This window comes from Pongo pygmaeus, chromosome 6, assembly GCF_028885625.2.
Source record: "Pongo pygmaeus isolate AG05252 chromosome 6, NHGRI_mPonPyg2-v2.0_pri, whole genome shotgun sequence".
Lineage (NCBI taxonomy): Eukaryota > Metazoa > Chordata > Mammalia > Primates > Hominidae > Pongo > Pongo pygmaeus.
In genome coordinates, this window is record NC_072379.2 from 79,951,877 (window position 1) to 79,968,879 (window position 17,003).

Here is a 17,003-nt window from a genome sequence, read left to right on the forward strand (position 1 = left end):
CTACAAAGGGCAAGAGTTCATAACCATATATATTGTATATCTGTGGTATTGACATTTTATAGGGAGGGTGTGATTAGGAAAAAAAAAAAAGTCTAAAAAGGCTCCTTAGGGAGGTCATGATAGTTAAAAGGTTGAGAGTCACTGCTTTTGAGTTGCATATCAGGGATAGGAGGGTACTGTAGCTAAATTTCAATCTGCTCCCTTGATGAACTAGTCTCTAACTGGGCATGGCAGGGCTGAGTTTTGCTTAATTTTACCAGAAGAAAGCCTGCTGTACACTGGGAAAAAAATACAGTGTTTCTCACTCACACATTCTGATCCGTCCCTAGTGGGCATCATCATTATGTCATTCTTTCATCTATAAAAGTCTGCCCTGAAGGTCCTGTCAGGCAATCTTGAGCTGGCTGGCTGCAGAGTTATTACCAGGTCGAGAAGGTTGGGTAGAGGGTGGAAAATATAGTTGCAAGTAATGATGAACAAGGGTGGTTTAGGTAGAGGGGAGCAATGTTTTTCTCTTCTAGGCTCTGGCTACTCAGAGTATAGTCCTCGGGAGGCAGCACCAGCACCACCTGGGAGCTTGTTAGAAATGCAGCATATCAGGATCCACCCAGCCTTAATGGGTCTCCTGGACAACATGCATATCAAATGGCAACAGCATATCAAAAATATATTATGCAGGAACAAGGGAGGAAGTAGAAAGCCTACTAAAGAGGCTGTCCAGGAGAGAGATGGTGGTGGCTTTACTAGAGGAGGTAGTAGAAGAGAAGAAGGAGAGAGGAGAAGGGAATGGATTTGTTATTGATTTTTACATGGCAGTTGTGGATGGATTGGATTTGGTAAATGAAAGAAGATTAACTTTTTTTAAAACAACATTTTATTTCAGTTTGTTAATATGGTTAATTATATTCTTCCTATTTTTAAGCCAGATTACTTTCTCGCTCTTGCAATTATGTAATGTTTTGGATAATTAACTTTGCAGAACTCTAAGGGAGCCTGAATATTGTCCCTGTGTATTAACATTAAGCTCATATCACTCTTCAATCTGTGTTATGACTTTTTTATTGCCCAGTGTGACTTTAGTCTAGGTCCTCCTGAATTACTGCAAAGGGTGATGATGTTAGCTCACTTTCTGTTGTTGTAACTCAGTGGTCACAGGTCTTTTGAGAAAAGCAGGATTTCTTAACCTTAGCACTTTTGGCATTTCAGGCAAGATAATTCTTTGTCATAGTGGGGTTGCCCTGTGCTTTGTAGGATACTTAGTATCCCTGGATTCTACCTATTAGATGCCAGTAGCATGTTCCTAGTCATGACAACCAAAAATGTCTGCAGACATTGGCAAATATTTTCTTGGGGGCAAATTGCCCTGGGTTGAGACACCGTCAACTAGGGCTACGGCTAGAAAGTATATATTTGGTCTCATAGAAGCAATCCTCAAGGAGATCCTGTCTTCCTTTCTTTCAAAAGTCTTTGCATCTTAAGTCTGAGAATTGATTGAGGTTCCACAATTCCTTATTGTGCTAATGCAGGTATGGCTTCGGTTCACCAGACTGCTTATGAATCAAGTAGGACTTTAATGGAGTGCAATGGACTGAATGTTTACATTACCCCAAATTCATTTGTTGAAACCCTAACCCCCAAGGTGATGGCTTTAGGAGATGAGGTGTTTGGGAAGTGATTAGGTCATGAGGGCCAAGCCCTCATTAGTGGGATTAGTGGCCTTACAAAAGGGGCTCCAGAGAGATCCTTGCCTCTTCCACCAAGTGAGGACATGGCCAGAATGTGCCATCTATGAGGAAGTGGACCTCATCAGACACCAGATCTGCTGGTACCTTGATCTTACACTTCCAAGGCTTAAGAAATGTGAAAAATAAATTCCTGTTGTTTGTAAGCTACCCAGTATATAGTATTTTGCTATAGCAGCCTGAACGACTAAGCAATATGATAATTACCTGTTTCAGTTCTAGGGATACCATGATCAACTATTAAGTGGAATATTAAAGATCTCTATCTGGCTGTGTGCAGTGGCTCATGCCTGTAATCCCAGTACTTTGGGAGGCCCAGGTGGGAGGACTGCTTGAAGCCAGGAATTCAAGATCAGCCTGGGCAACAAAGTGAGACCCTGTTTCTACAAAACAAACAACAAAAATTAGCCAGGTATGGTAGTACACACCTGTGGTCCCAGCTACCTTCCTCATCTTTTGTGATTAAATGCCAGCAATTGGCTCCTTCCCACTGGGATCTCATCACTTCCACTGAAGTCAGAGACCCCAATTAGAAGGCAGCATTTCCCCCTCTCATTTAGAACCTTTAGAGAACAGCTACCACAAAGATCTTTCTTTCCCAATGTATTTTGGAAAGCCTTAATGAAAGATGTATCCTCTGAACCATTCTGGCGAACTTAGCCACTATCTGAACAGGTACTTACTCACTTCAGCTTATCAATCTCCCTAGGCCTTTGGCTCCTTTTATTAGTATACCAAGAAGGTAAGAAACATCAAATTAATTTAGTGCCCATTAGTTAATGCAGTTTCTCCGTGGTGTCGATGGTCTTTACAATTTGGTATGTTTTTGCAGTGGCTAGTACTGGTTGTTCCTTTCCATGTTTAGTGCTTCCTTCAGGGGCTCTTGTAAGGCAGGCCTGGTGGTGATAAAATCTCTCAGCATTTGCTTGTCTGTAAAGGATTTTATTTCTCCTTTGCTTATGAAGCTTAGTTTGGCTGGATATGAAATTCTGGGTTGAAAATTGTTTTCTTTAAGAATGTTGAATATTGGCCCTCACTCTCTTCTGGCTTGTAGAGTTTCTGCAGAGAGATCCACTGTTAGTCTGATGGGCTTCCCTTTGTGGGTAACCTGACCTTTCTCTCTGGCTGCCCTTAACATTTTTTCCTACATTTCAACCTTGGTGAATCTGACAATTGTGTCTTGGGGTTGTTCTTCTTGAGGAGTATCTTTGTGGTGTTCTCTATATTTCCTGAATTTTAATGTTGGCATGTCTTGCTAGGTTGGCGAATTTCTCCTGGATAATATCCTGAAGAGTGTTTTCCAACTTGGTTCCATTCTCCCCATCACTTTCAGGTATACCAAACAAACGTAGATTTGGTCTTTTCACATAGTCCCATATTTCTTGGACGCTTTGTTCATTCCTTTTCATTCTTTTTTCTCTAATCTTATCTTCTCACTTTTTTCATTAAGTTGATCTTCAATCTCTGATATATTTTCTTCCACCTGATTGATTCAGCTATTGATACTTGTGTATGCTTCATGAAGTTCTCGTGCTGTGTTTTTCAGCTCCATCAGGTCATTTATGTTCTTCTCTAAACTGGTTATTCTAGTTAGCAATTCATCTAACCTTTTGTCAATGTTCTTAGCTTCCTTGCATTGGGTTAGAACATGCTTCTTTAGCTCGAAGGAGTTTGTTATTACCCACCTTCTGAAGCCTACTTCTGTCAATTCATCACATTCATTCTCTGTCCAGTTTTGTTCCCTTCCTGGCAAGGAGTTGTGATCCTTTGGAGGAGAAGAGGCATTCTGGTTTTTGGAATTTTCAGCCTTTTTGTGCTGGTTTCTCCCCATCTTTGTGGATTTGTCTACCTTTGGTCTTTAATGTTGGTGACCTTGGGATGGGGTCTCTGAGTGGACGTTCTTTTTGTTGATGTTGATGCTATTCCTTTCTGTTTATTAGTTTTCCTTCTAACAGTCAGGACCCTCTGCTGCAGGTCTGCTGGAGTTTGCTGGAGGTCTACTCCAGACCCTGTTTACCTGGGTATCACCAGCAGAGACTGCAGAACAGCAAAGATTGCTGCCTGTTCCTTCCTCTGGAAGCTTTGTCCCAGAGGGGCACCTGCCAGATGCCACCCAGAGCTCTCCTGTATAAGGTGTCTGTCGGCCTCACTGGTAGGTGTCTCCCAGTCAGGATACATGGGGGGTCAGGGACCCACTTGAGGAGGCAGTCTGACCCTTATCAGAGCTCAAACACTGTGCTGGGAGATCCACTGCTCTCTTCAGAGCTGTCAGGCAGGGACATTTAAGTCTGATGAAGCTGCACCCACAGTCGCTCCTTCCCCCAGGTGCTCTGTCCCAGGGAGATGGGGGCTTTATCTATAGGTCCCTGACTGGGGCTGCTGTCTTTTTTTCAGAGATGCCTTGCCCAGAGAGGAGGAATCTAGAGAGGCAGTCTGGCTGCAGCAGCCTTGCTGAGCTGTGGTGGGTTCCACCCAGTTCGAACTTCCTGGTGGCTTTGTTTACACTGTGAGGGGAAAACTGCCTATTCAAGCCTTAGCAATGGCAGACGCCCCTCCCACCACCAAGCTCTAGCATCCCAGTGCAAACTCAGACTGCTGTGCTGGCAGCAAGAATTTCAAGACAGTGGATCTTAGTTTGCTGGGCTCCATGGAGGTGGGATCCACTGGGCAAGACCACTCGGCTCCCTGGCTTCAGCCCCCTTTCCAGGGAAGTGAACAGTTCTGTCTCACTAGCGTTCCAAGTGCCACTGGGGTATGAACAAAAAAAACTCCTGGAGCTAGCTCAGTGGCTGCCCAAACGGCTGCCCAGTTTTGTGCTTGAAACCCAGGGCCCTGGTGGCCTAGGAACTGGAGGGAATCTCCTCGTCTGTGGGTTGCGAAAACCATGGGAAAAGTGCAGTATCTGGGCTGGAGTTCACAGTTCATCCCAGCCCAGTCCCTCATGGCTTCCCTTGGCTATGGGAGGGAAATCCCTTGACCCCTTGTGCTTCCCATGTGAGGCAACGCCCCACGTTGCTTCTGCTTGCCTTCCATGGGCTGCACCCACTGTCTAACCAATCCCAATGAGATGAACCAGGTACCTCAATTGGAAATGCAGAAATCACCTGCCTTCTGCGTCAATCTCGCTGGGAGCTGCAGACCAGAGCTGTTCCTATTCGGCCATCTTGCCAGCAAATCTATTCTCTGTTTTGCAAAATTTTGCGATATTCATAATTAGAGAGGCTATCCATGAATCTCAAAAATTATAGAGATGCTGCCCTCAGCTTTCCCTCTGAACCTACCATGTGTTGTTTTGCTTCTCTTGATATTTTATTGCTGTTAGCTGTCAGTGGCTCCAGGAAGAGTGGGGACCAGGGAGCTGTTATAACAGGAACTTATTGGGGGAAATATGCCATTTTGCATAGGATAGGCTGGTGTGATGCACCAGCCACATCCGAGTACTACTGGTTGAGAGCCCTTCATTCATTGCTTTCAGCTGAGTACTTTTCTTGCCCAATGTTTTACTCCTTAACCGATGACTGGTTGATGCAGAGTCATAAAGGCCTAGCTATGTAATCCCAACTTGGGACAACTTTAAGGGCTCTTCCAGCTTCAGAGCTCCAATGGGGTTGGATGACATGTTCATTGACACATTATAATCCAACCTCTCCCTGCTCTATCCTGGCCCTTTCCCTTCCATAGGTGTTGATCTAAAGAGTACTCCCAAATAAAACTCCTTTATGTTAATTGCTTTCTCAAAGTCTGCTTCTGGGAGAATGCAACCTGCAACCTGCAACAGAGGTGGTGATTGCCACAGGAAAATGCCATTTGGCTTGGGTAGGTGCAAAAGCTATGATGTCTTAGCAGGTATACAGAAAGAGTCCCTTCTGTCCGAGTATTTCGGGCATTGCAAAGCAGGGCTACTTGGAATAATGTCCTCCTACATGGAATAAGCATGTGAATTGAAGATTGGAGTGCAGACAGCTGCACAGTACATAAATACAAAAATGTTCTTTGATAAGTAAGATTGTAATAGATGGCCTTGCTTTTGGGAAGAACTTTTGGGACACAATATAGGTTAAAGGTGGCCGGAAATGTGTCTAAAATAAAGGCCAACTGGGCACAGTGGTTCAGGGCTGTAATCCTAGCACTTTGGGAAGTGAGGGCAGGACAATTACTTGAGAACAGAGGTCAAGACCAGCCTTTGCAACATAGGAGGACCCTGCCACTACAAAAAATTAAAAAATTAGCTGGGTGTGGTGGTATATCTCTGCAGTCCTAGTTACTTGGGAAGCTGAGGGGGGAGGGTCACTTGAGTCCAGGGTTTGAGGCTACAGTGAGCCATAATCCCACCACTGCACTCCAGCCTGGGCAACAGAGTAAGATCCTATCTCTAAAAAAATAAAATAAAATAAAATAAAAGCCATAGTCAGGTTTTTCCAAAGACATTTTAGATTGGAAGGCTAAAGCAGACCCTTTGGCCACCTAGGCTTGTCCTTTCCCTGTAGATAGATGTCAAAGTCAATATCCAGCTAGAGAGACTAATGGGGAATATCTGTGTCACCAAAGTTCACTGCAGACTCGGTTCAGATATCTAATGGACAGTGCTATGGTTTGAATATGTCCCACCAAAATGCATGTGTAAGAAACTTAATCCCCAATACAAGAGTATTGGGAAGTGGAGGCTAATGGGAAGTGTTTGATCAAAAGGGTTCTACCCTTATGAATGGATTAATGTCACCATAAAAAAGGGCTTACGGGAGTAGGCTCTCTGTCTCTCTGTCTCACTCTCTCTTTCCCTCTCCTCTGCTCTTCTCATGTGAAGACATGGTGTCCCTTTCCTCTGGAGGATACAGTATTCAAGGTGCCATCTTGCAAGCAGATAAACCAGGCCATAGTCTACTGGTACCTTGATCTTAAACTTCCTAGCCTCCAGAAATATGAGAAAATAAATTTCCATTCTTTATAAATTACCCAGTCTCAGGTGTTCTGTTATAGCAGCACAAAATAGACTAAGAATATTTTTGGTAGATTGAATTATTAGCTTCAATTCTTCACTCCTCTCTTTATCCACACATTTTCTTGTGGAAAGAGTGAAATTTCCCATCCCTTAACATTGGGCTTGGCCATGTGACTTGCTTTGAGCAATAGAATGTTAGCACTTTTGTCCACTTGAAATATCCTTGCACAGTGGGGTTAATCATCTTGCATATCTGCTATCATTTTGAGGGACATGCCATGGTGAGCCTACTGATCAAAGAGGATAAAAGTTACATAGAGGGCTGGCCATGAAGTCCCACACCTGTAATCCCAACATTAAGGAGAATGAGGTGGGCGAATCACTTGAGCCCAGGAGTTCAAGACCAGCCTGGGCAACAAGGCAAAACCCTGTCTCTACAAAAATTAGCCAGGCATGATGGTGCATGCCTGTAGTCCCAGCTACTCAGGGTGGCTGAGGTAGGAGGGTTGCTTGAGCCTGTATGTTGAGACTAATAATAAGCTGTGATTGCATCACTGCATTTCAGTTTGGGTGACAGAGTGAGACCCTGAAAAAAAAAAAAAAAGCCTTATACAGCTGACTGAGACCTTCAGTCCAAAGCAGAGCCACCTCCATTGACCCAAAAACTCATGAGTAGAACAAATGTGTTGTTGCATAAAATTTTGCAACTCTTTATCCCACAGCAAAAATCAACCAACACAGTAGGGTCTGCTGGGGAAGATCTCCATTTTGCTGCTTCCTGTTCCTTTACTTGTTTTGATAAAGCTCTCAGCCTTCCTAATACCTAGAATTCCCTCTAGATGTTCTCCACAGAAAGAATGTGTTTCTGCTTCTTCCATGAGGACCAGGTAGTGGTAAAGTTCTTAGCTGAAAGATATCTGGGTTAATACCAACCTTTTCACCTGGTGTTTGCATTTCCAGATTGGGCATCTTTCAGATAGTGTTGGCCACTGGGCACTTAGCAAATGGAGAAGTGCATGTACTTGAAATGATGAATTAAAGTAGATTTATTAAATGCTAGCATTTATTGTTATTTCTGCATCTGCTGAAATTCCAAAATCAAGATGTTGGCAGGGCTGCTTTTCTTTTCAGAAGCTTTAGGAGAGAATCTGTATCCTCATCTTTTGAAGCTTCTAGAAGTTACCCACATTACTCAGCTCATGGCCCACTTTCATCTTGAAAGCCAGCAGAGTGTCATCTTCAAATCTCTCTTCTCACCTGACCTCTACCTCCCTCTTACTCACTTAAAAGACCCTTGTCATTACTTTGGGCACACCTGAATAATCCAGGACACTCTTCTAATTTTAAAGTCAGTTGATTAGCAACCTTAATTTTATCATCAATCTTAATTTTCCTTGCTGTGTAACATAACATATTCACAAATTCTGGGAATTTAGATGAACATCTTTGGGTGGGCCATTATTCGACATTCTACATATACTTAAAGGCAGCCTTGGTTGCTAATAATTCTTGATTCTAGTTCCCTAGCAAGTAGGTGCAGGGGTGGGCTATTGGTACCCAGATACTCTTGGGACACATGAGGCTTTCTGTGATTTTGCAAGCCTAGATTTTGAAATCTAATGTTGGGCCTGTTCATGTTGGTCAGAATTATGCACAGGTAATTCTGTCTTCAGCTTCTATAGGCTAAACTTATGGCTGGAGATCAAGCACACATCTTTCTCTTCTCACAAGCATTTTTGTTTCAGTTATTAGGGCAGGGAAGTGCTCAATTCTTTTGCTCCTTCCATTGCCTTATCTACTTCAACTCATTGAGACCACATTTTCTTCCATTCCTCTATATGCTTCCATTCTATTAGTGATTTATTTTTCCTTAACCTTTCTGGTCTAAATTTATATTCTGTGACATCAGTGATACTCATCCCATACCTTTTTTTCTTCCTTGTTCTTTTTTACTTCTAGCATTGCTCTAATCAACCCCAATTCTGGATCAACCAATCTTTTGCTTATTGTGTGTGGTATTGTGAAAAAAGACCCTAGCCTCAGAATTTTAAATAAAACATTTTTGTACGTGAAAACCATGTTGCAAGATGGAAGGAGGATAATGGCCACAAACCAGCAAGAGGCTAAAGAAAATATCACTCCTATTTCCTTGGCACCTCAAAATGATGGGTTTTCATTATATATATTCTGTAACCTAATTTCCTCTTGGAAAGTACTCTGTAGTCAGCCAATAAGAAGGGCTATTTCCATCACTGCTGACTAATGTTGGCAACCTTTTGTGAACCAGAATAAAAGCACCCCTTCCTCAAGACACTGTACTGCCACATGCTAGAAAACTGTTATAGTTTTACATCATTAATCAATACAAATTTGTGTAAATCTATACAAATTTATGATGATTATGATGTGATGAGCAACCTCTAACATGCTGCTTCAACTCACTCAACGAAGAGAGACCACATTAGCCTCCATTTTCCTATATTCTTCCCATTACTTACTTTCTTGTTTCCTTTTCTTTCTTTTTTAACTTATATAGGCATTTATGGTCTATCACAACATGTACTATAAATGGAAATCTTGGGGCTTGTGACACACTGGGATTTTGTGATATGTGGGAATGGGTCAGATTGGTGAAGGTCATACTTTGTGGTCTCAAGTTGGCAAATTTGAAGAAGACTGTTTAAAGGTGACTACCTGTAGTTGAAAGAAGTTATATTAATTATCCAATAAAATATTTAAGATTTAAAGAGAATTCACAGTATTTGCCTAGGAAAGTAAAACACTAACACACAATGCAGGAGTCTCAGTGTTTATTCTGAAAAGCAGTAGAACAAGGAAACGTTGAGCTTTTACCTTTTAGGATATATGACAAGAAGTTCTGTTTATTATGGAAACTGTTTTTCTTCTTCATCACCTTCCCCTCCCTTATAGATTTTAACCCAAATATCTATACCTGTATATTTATGGGTCTTTCTAGGGGGTGTAATGATTGACTACCACTTTCAGTGACACTTGCCAGAGACATATGTGATTAGAAGCAGAGAAGAAGGATCCTTCCACTGGGGTATTGGCTCAGTGGTTTTATCAGTACATACCCAGGTCCTAATGTTATTTGTTTGAGTCTCCTTGAGGATCTTAGAGGTACCTTGAGATCTTCACTCAGTTTGGTGGAGATACCACAAGGCATATTATCTTTGTTCTTTAAGCTAAAGATGCCACATATTTTTAGATATGAGGGAGGATGTCATGGTTACAAAAGCTGAGGAGCTGAAATTTCCCACAATCTCCAGTATTATAACTCAATTTTTGGGGAACAATACTATTGAGATATAATTCATATACCATAAAATCCACGTATTAAAGTCAGTTCAGTGCTTTTTACTTGATTCATAGAATTGTGCAACCATCACCACAGACAAACTTAGAATATTTTCATCACCTCAAAAAGAAATTCTGTAGCTTTTAAGTAACTTCTTCCTAATCCCACCCCAGCCCACTACCACCACCAACCCTAGACAATCACTAATCTTGTTTCTGTCTCTATTGATTTGCCTATTCTGAGCATTACAGCTCCATTTAACAAAAAAATTTTTATAAACCAATGATTCTTAAACTTTTTAAATTCTTAGGACTTCTTTAGAGCCTGAGAAAATTATTTAGGACTCCCAAAGAGCTTTTGTTTACCTGAATGGTACTGATCAATATTTATAGTATAAGAAATTAGAAAAGAGAAATTTTAAAAATATTTATTTATCTATTCTTTTTAAATTAATGATATATGCTTCATTGGACTCAGGCTCCAGACCTGAACGCCAGATGCAGGATCCAGGCCCAACCTTACAGATCTGGTTTCCAGGCCTGCCCCAGTAGACCCCAGCACCAGGGCTGGCCCCTGCACACACACACTCATAAACCCAGGCCCACACTCATAAACCCAGGTTCAGGACATCCCTGCCAGACTCCAGACACTAGGACTGCCCCAGGGCTATACAAGCCCTTGTGTATTCAAGATCAGGAATTTCCCCCAACATCAGGTTAGCCCCCATGGACCCAGGCTTCTGAAATACCCCATGGCTCCAGTTTCCAGACCCACATAAGTGGACCCCAGCACCAGAACAACCTTTGTAAACTCAAGATCCAGCCTTGCACTTACAGACCTGGATTCCGAAATTAACTTAATGGATCCAGGTACCAGGATCATCTACCCACTGACCAAACACCAGACCAGCTTGGGGGAACGCCCTAGAACTTTTTAAAAATGATTATTTTGAATTCTTCTTTAGACAGTTTATAGATCTCCATTTTTTGTTGTTGTTTTTCCCTTGGTGGTGTTATGTTTCCCCAATTATTTATAATCCTGTGGCCTTGCATTGGTATTTGCACAACTGAAGAAGTAGGCACCTCTTTCAGTCTTTATAAACTAGCTTTGGCAGGGAAAGCCCTTCACCAGTCAGCCTGTCCAAAGATCTGAGTTCCACAAGTATATGAAAATTAAACAACGTGCTACTTAACAATGAATGCATCAAAGAAGAAATTGAAAGAGAAATTTAAAAAAAATCTTGAGAAAAATGAAAATGGACAACAGCATACCAAAACTTATAGAAAGCAGCAAAAGCAGTTCCAAGACAGAAGTTTATACCAATAAACACCTATATCAAAAAAGAAAAAAGATTTCAGATAAACTGCTTTCTGTTACACCTCAAGGAATTAGAAAAAAAAAGGCAAACTAAGGCCAAAGTTAGTAGAAGGAAGGAAATAACAGAGATGAGAGTAGAAATAAGTGAAATAGAGACCAGAAAAACAATAGAAAAGATCAATGCAACTAACAGTGAGTTTTCTGAAAAGATAAACAAAATCAACAATCTTTTAACTAGAGTAAGAAGAAAAGGGAAAAGACTGAAATAAATAAAATCAGAAATGAAAGACAAATTACATCAGGTGCCACAAAAATATAGTGTCATAAGAGACTGCTATGAACAATTATATACCAACAAATCAAAGAACCTAGAATAAATAAATAAACAACCACCAAGACTGACTCATGAATAAATGGAAAATTTGCATAGACCAATAAGGAGGAAAAAGATTGAATCAGTAATAAAAAGAAAAGCCTAGAACCTGATGGCTTCACTGGTGAATTCTACCAAATACTTAAGGAATTAATGTCAATCCTTCTCAAATTTTTCCAAAACATTGAAGTGGAGGGGACACTTTCAAACTCATGTTATGAAGCCAGTATTCTAATACTAAAGTCAGATCAGAAAACAACAAGAAAATAAAATACAAGCCAATATCCCTGATGAACCTAGATGCAGCAATCCTGAAGAAAATACTAGCAAACCAAATTCATCAGGACATTAAAAGACTCATTCACCATGATTAAGTGGAATTTGTCCCTGGGGTGCAGACTTTTAAATATAAATAAATTAATAAATGTAATATACCACATTCACAGAATAAAGGACAAAAACCATGTGATCATCTCAATAGATTAAAAAAAAGTATATGATAAAATTCAACACTCTTTCATGATAAAAACACCCAATAAAATAGGAAGAGAGAGAAACTACCTAAACATAACAAAGGTCATACATGACAAGTTCACAGATAACATCATACTCAACAGTGACAAATTGAAAGCTTTTCCTTTAAGATTAGGAACAAGACAAGATTGCCCAATCTCCCCTCTTCCATTCAATATAGTACTAAGCTGAGCATGGTGGTGTACCCCTACAGTTCCAGCTACTTGGGAGGCTGAGATGGAAGAATCACTTGAGCCCAGGAGTTTGAGTCCAGCCTGTGCAACACAGCAAGACTCCACCTCCAAACGAACAAACAAACAAACAATATATGTAGTACTGGAAGTCCTAGCCACAACAATTAGACAAGAGAAAGAAATAAAATCATCCAAATCAAAAAGAAAGAAGTAAAATTTTCTTTGTTTGCAGATGACATGATTTTATACACAAAAGAATCCTAAAGACACCATCAAAAAACTGTTAGAACCAATAAATTCAATAAAACTGCAGGACACAAAATCAACATACAAAAGTCAGTAGCATTTCTGCATACTAACAATGAACTATCCAAAATAGAAATCAAGAAAGCAATTTCAATGACAATAGCTGCCAAAACACACATAAGAATAAATTTAACCAAGGAGGCAAAAGATCTGTACATTGAAAACTATAAAACATTGATGAAAAATAATTGAAGAAGATACAAATAAATGGAAAGATATTCTGTGTTCATGGGTTGGAAGAATTAATATTATCAAAATGTCTATACTACCCAAAGCAGTGTACAGATTCAATTCAATGTCTGCCAAAATTCTAATGATATTGTTCACAGAAATAGAAAAAAAAATCTTAAAATTAGTATGGAAGCACAAAAGGCCCTGAGTAGCCAAAGTCATCTTGAATAAAAAGAACAAAGCCGGGAGATAAATGGAAGATGGATAGGGGACAGGGCTGATGTGCAGCACCCACTTGGACAGACACAACAGTGTATAAAGACTCACACCATGGACTTTTGCTTCAGGAACGATAGCAGGACCATAACAGGAAAACTGAAAGAATTCACAGATCCTTTGAGAGAAGTGGCAGGATGCTGTATATTCCATGAGACAGGCAAAAAACTGTGCATTCCCAAAGTGTGAGCAGGGAAAACCTGCCTCTGAATACATGTTGCCACTGGAGGTCCTGAAAATTCAAATCACGAGGAAAGGACTTAACCTTACCTAGAGATTAAACAGACTTAGCATAAAATATAAAAATAGAAGCAGCAGGGGAAGAGCCTTGTAGGCACTCTCGTTCTCCAGCTTGAGCCCAGAGAAGCCATCCCTGACTATATCTCACAGGGAACCTTGGTGAAGGCAGCTGGCAAAATTCGGGAGGGGTCACAGCGTGAAAGGAGCTTCCAAATGAACTTTGTAATAATTTTGACTGGGTGCAAACTTTCTTGAGCAGAATCTGGGGGTGAACAGGAATTGCCTCAAAGAGAAGAGCAGGAGTTGAGGCAGACAGTGTGGACAGACAGGAAGAGGCATGGCCTGAAAGCCTTGCTTGCTTTCTCAGTGGGGAAGCTTATAGCCTGGGGTAAGGTCTGAGTCCTGTGGACAGGCTGCCTGGAGACAAACTTAGCGCTGTTAGCAGGGCACAGCGAAAAGATACCAGCCTCACCAACATGTAGGAACTGGGTAAGGCCTATCACTAATGCCTTTCCACCACTTGCCTAGCCACGGATGCAGCCATAATTTCCTCTGGAACATAACTCTATTGGCCCAAGAACTCTCCCCTATCCCCCACAGTGGCCACAACAAGCCCCACCCAAGTGTCTGAGCTCAGACCCACCTAACCCTGCTCTCACCTGATGGTATTTCTCTACCTGCCCTGGTAGTGTATCACAAAATATAAACTCTTGGGAGCTTTATGACCCTTCCCATTGCCTGAGAAACCCAAATACTTACCCTGGTCAACTTAGGGCAAGCTTATATCAGCCTTCTACTATCGTAGCTGGTGCCCTCTCGAAAGCACCACCTCCTGGCTGGAGGCCAACTAACTCAGATCATCATAGCAACTTATGACAAAATAAGCCTGATCCCAGGAAGAAGAAGGCAACAGCTAATTCCACTGCCCGCAACATCCTGGCTAACCAGAGGTCCTGAGTGTGTCCATGTAACAACTTCACTGCTACTGTAACAAGTATTTGAGAAGCCAGCACACTAAAAATATCTACAACCAAGGACTGTCACAGAGTCTGCTTCACTCCCCTGCCACCTCCACCAGAGCAGGTGCTGGTATCCATGAATGGGAGACCTAAAGATGGATCACATCACAGGACTCTTTGGAGACATTATCTAGCACCAGCCCAGAGCTCAGTAGCCCAAATGGGTGGCTAGACCAAGAAGAACAATAAGAATCACTGCGGTCTGGCTAACAGGAAGCCCCATCCCTAGGGGAATGGGGAGCACAACACACCAAGGGACCACTTCATGAGAAAAAAGAATCTGAACAGTAGCCCTTGAGTTCCAGACTTTTGTGCAGAAATAGTCTACCCAAATGAGAAGGAATCAGAAAAGTTATTCTGATAATATGACAAAACAAGGTTCTGTAACATCCCCAAAAGACCACACTAGTTCCTTAGCAATGGATCCAAACCAAGAAGAAAGCTCTAAATTGCCAAAGAATTCAGAAGGTTGATTATTAAGCTACTCAAGGAGATAACAGAGAAAGGTGGAAACTAACTTAAATAAATTAAAAAAAAAACAGGATATGGATGAAAAATGTTCCACATATATATATATATATATATTTTTATTATTATACTTTAGGTTTTATGGTACATGTGTGCAATGTGCAGGTTAGTTACATATGTATACATGTGCCATGCTGGTGCGCAGCACTCACCAACTCATCATCTAGCATTAGGTATATCTCGCAATGCTATCCCTCCCCCCTCCCCCCCCAACCCACAACAGTCCCCAAAGTGTGATGTTCCCCTTCCTGTGTCCATGTGTTCTCATTGTTCAATTCCCACCTATGAGTGAGAATATGCGGTGTTTGGTTTTTTGTTCTTGCGATAGCTTACTGAGAATGCTGATATCCAGTTTCATCCATGTCCCTACAAAGGACATGAACTCATCATTTTTTATGGCTGCATAGTATTCCATAGTGTATATGTGCCACATTTTCTTAACCCAGTCTATCATTGTTGGACATTTGGGTTGGTTCCAAGTATTTGCTATTGTGAATAATGCCGCAATAAACGTAGGTGTGCATGTGTCTTTATAGCAGCATGATTTGTAGTCCTTTGGGTATATACCCAGTAATGGGATTGCTGGGTTAAATGGAATTTCTAGTTCTAGATCCCTGAGGAATCGCCACACTGACTTCTACAAAGGTTGAACTAGTTTACAGTCCCACCAACAGTGTAAAAGTGTTCCTATTTCTCCACATCCTCTCCAGCACCTGTTGTTTCCTGACTTTTTAATGATCGCCATTCTAACTGGTGTGAGATGGTATCTCATTGTGGTTTTGATTTGCATTTCTCTGATGGCCAGTGATGGTGAGCATTTTTTCATGTGTCTTTTGGCTGCATAAATGTCTCCTTTTGAGAAGTGTCTGTTCATGTCTTTCACCCACTTTTTGATGGGGTTGTTTGTTTTTTTCTTGTAAATTTGTTTGAGTTCATTGTAGATTCTGGATATTAGCCCTTTGTCAGATGAGTAGGTTGCAAAAATGTTCTCCCATTTTGTAGGTTGCCTGTTCACTCTGATGGTAGTTTCTTTTGCTGTGCAGAAGCTCTTTAGTTTAATTAGATCCCATTTGTCAATTTTGGCTCTCGTTGCCATTGCTTTTGGTGTTTTAGACATGAAGTCCTTGCCCATGCCTATGTCCTGAATGGTAATGCCTAGGTTTTCTTCTAGGGTTTTTATGGTTTTAGGTCTAATGTTTAAGTCTTTAATCCATCTTGAATTGATTTTTGTATAAGGTGTAAGCAAGGGATCCAGTTTCAGCTTTCTCCATATGGCTAGCCAGTTTTCCCAGCACCATTTATTAAATAGGGAATCCTTTCCCCATTGCTTGTTTTTCTCAGGTTTGTCAAAGATCAGATAGTTGTAGATATGTGGTGTTATTTCTGAGGGCTCTGTTCTGTTCCATTGATCTATATCTCTGTTTTGGTACCAGTACCATGCTGTTTTGGTTACTGTAGCCTTGTAGTATAGTTTGAAGTCAGGTAGTGTGATGCCTCCAGCTTTGTTCTTTTGGCTTAGGATTGACTTGGCGATGCGGGCTCTTTTTTGGTTCCATATGAACTTTAAAGTAGTTTTTTCCAATTCTGTGAAGAAAGTCATTGGTAGCTTGATGGAGATGGCATTGAATCTGTAAATTACCTTGGGCAGTATGGCCATTTTCATGATATTGATTCTTCCTACCCATGAGCATGGAATGTTCTTCCATTTGTTTGTATCCTCTTTTATTTCCTTGAGCAGTTGTTTGTAGTTCTCCTTGAAGAGGTCCTTCACATCCCTTGTAAGTTGAATTCCTAGGTATTTTATTCTCTTTGAAGAAATTGTGAATGGCAGTTCACTCATGATTTGGCTCTCTCTTTGTCTGTTATTGGTGTATAAGAATGCTTGTGATTTTTGTACATTGATTTTGTATCCTGAGACTTTGCTGAAGTTGCTTATCAGCTTAAGGAGATTTTGGGCTGAGACAATGGGGTTTTCTAGATATACAATCATGTCATCTACAAACAGGGACAATTTGACTTCCTCTTTTCCTAATTGAATACCCTTTATTTCCTTCTCCTGCCTAATT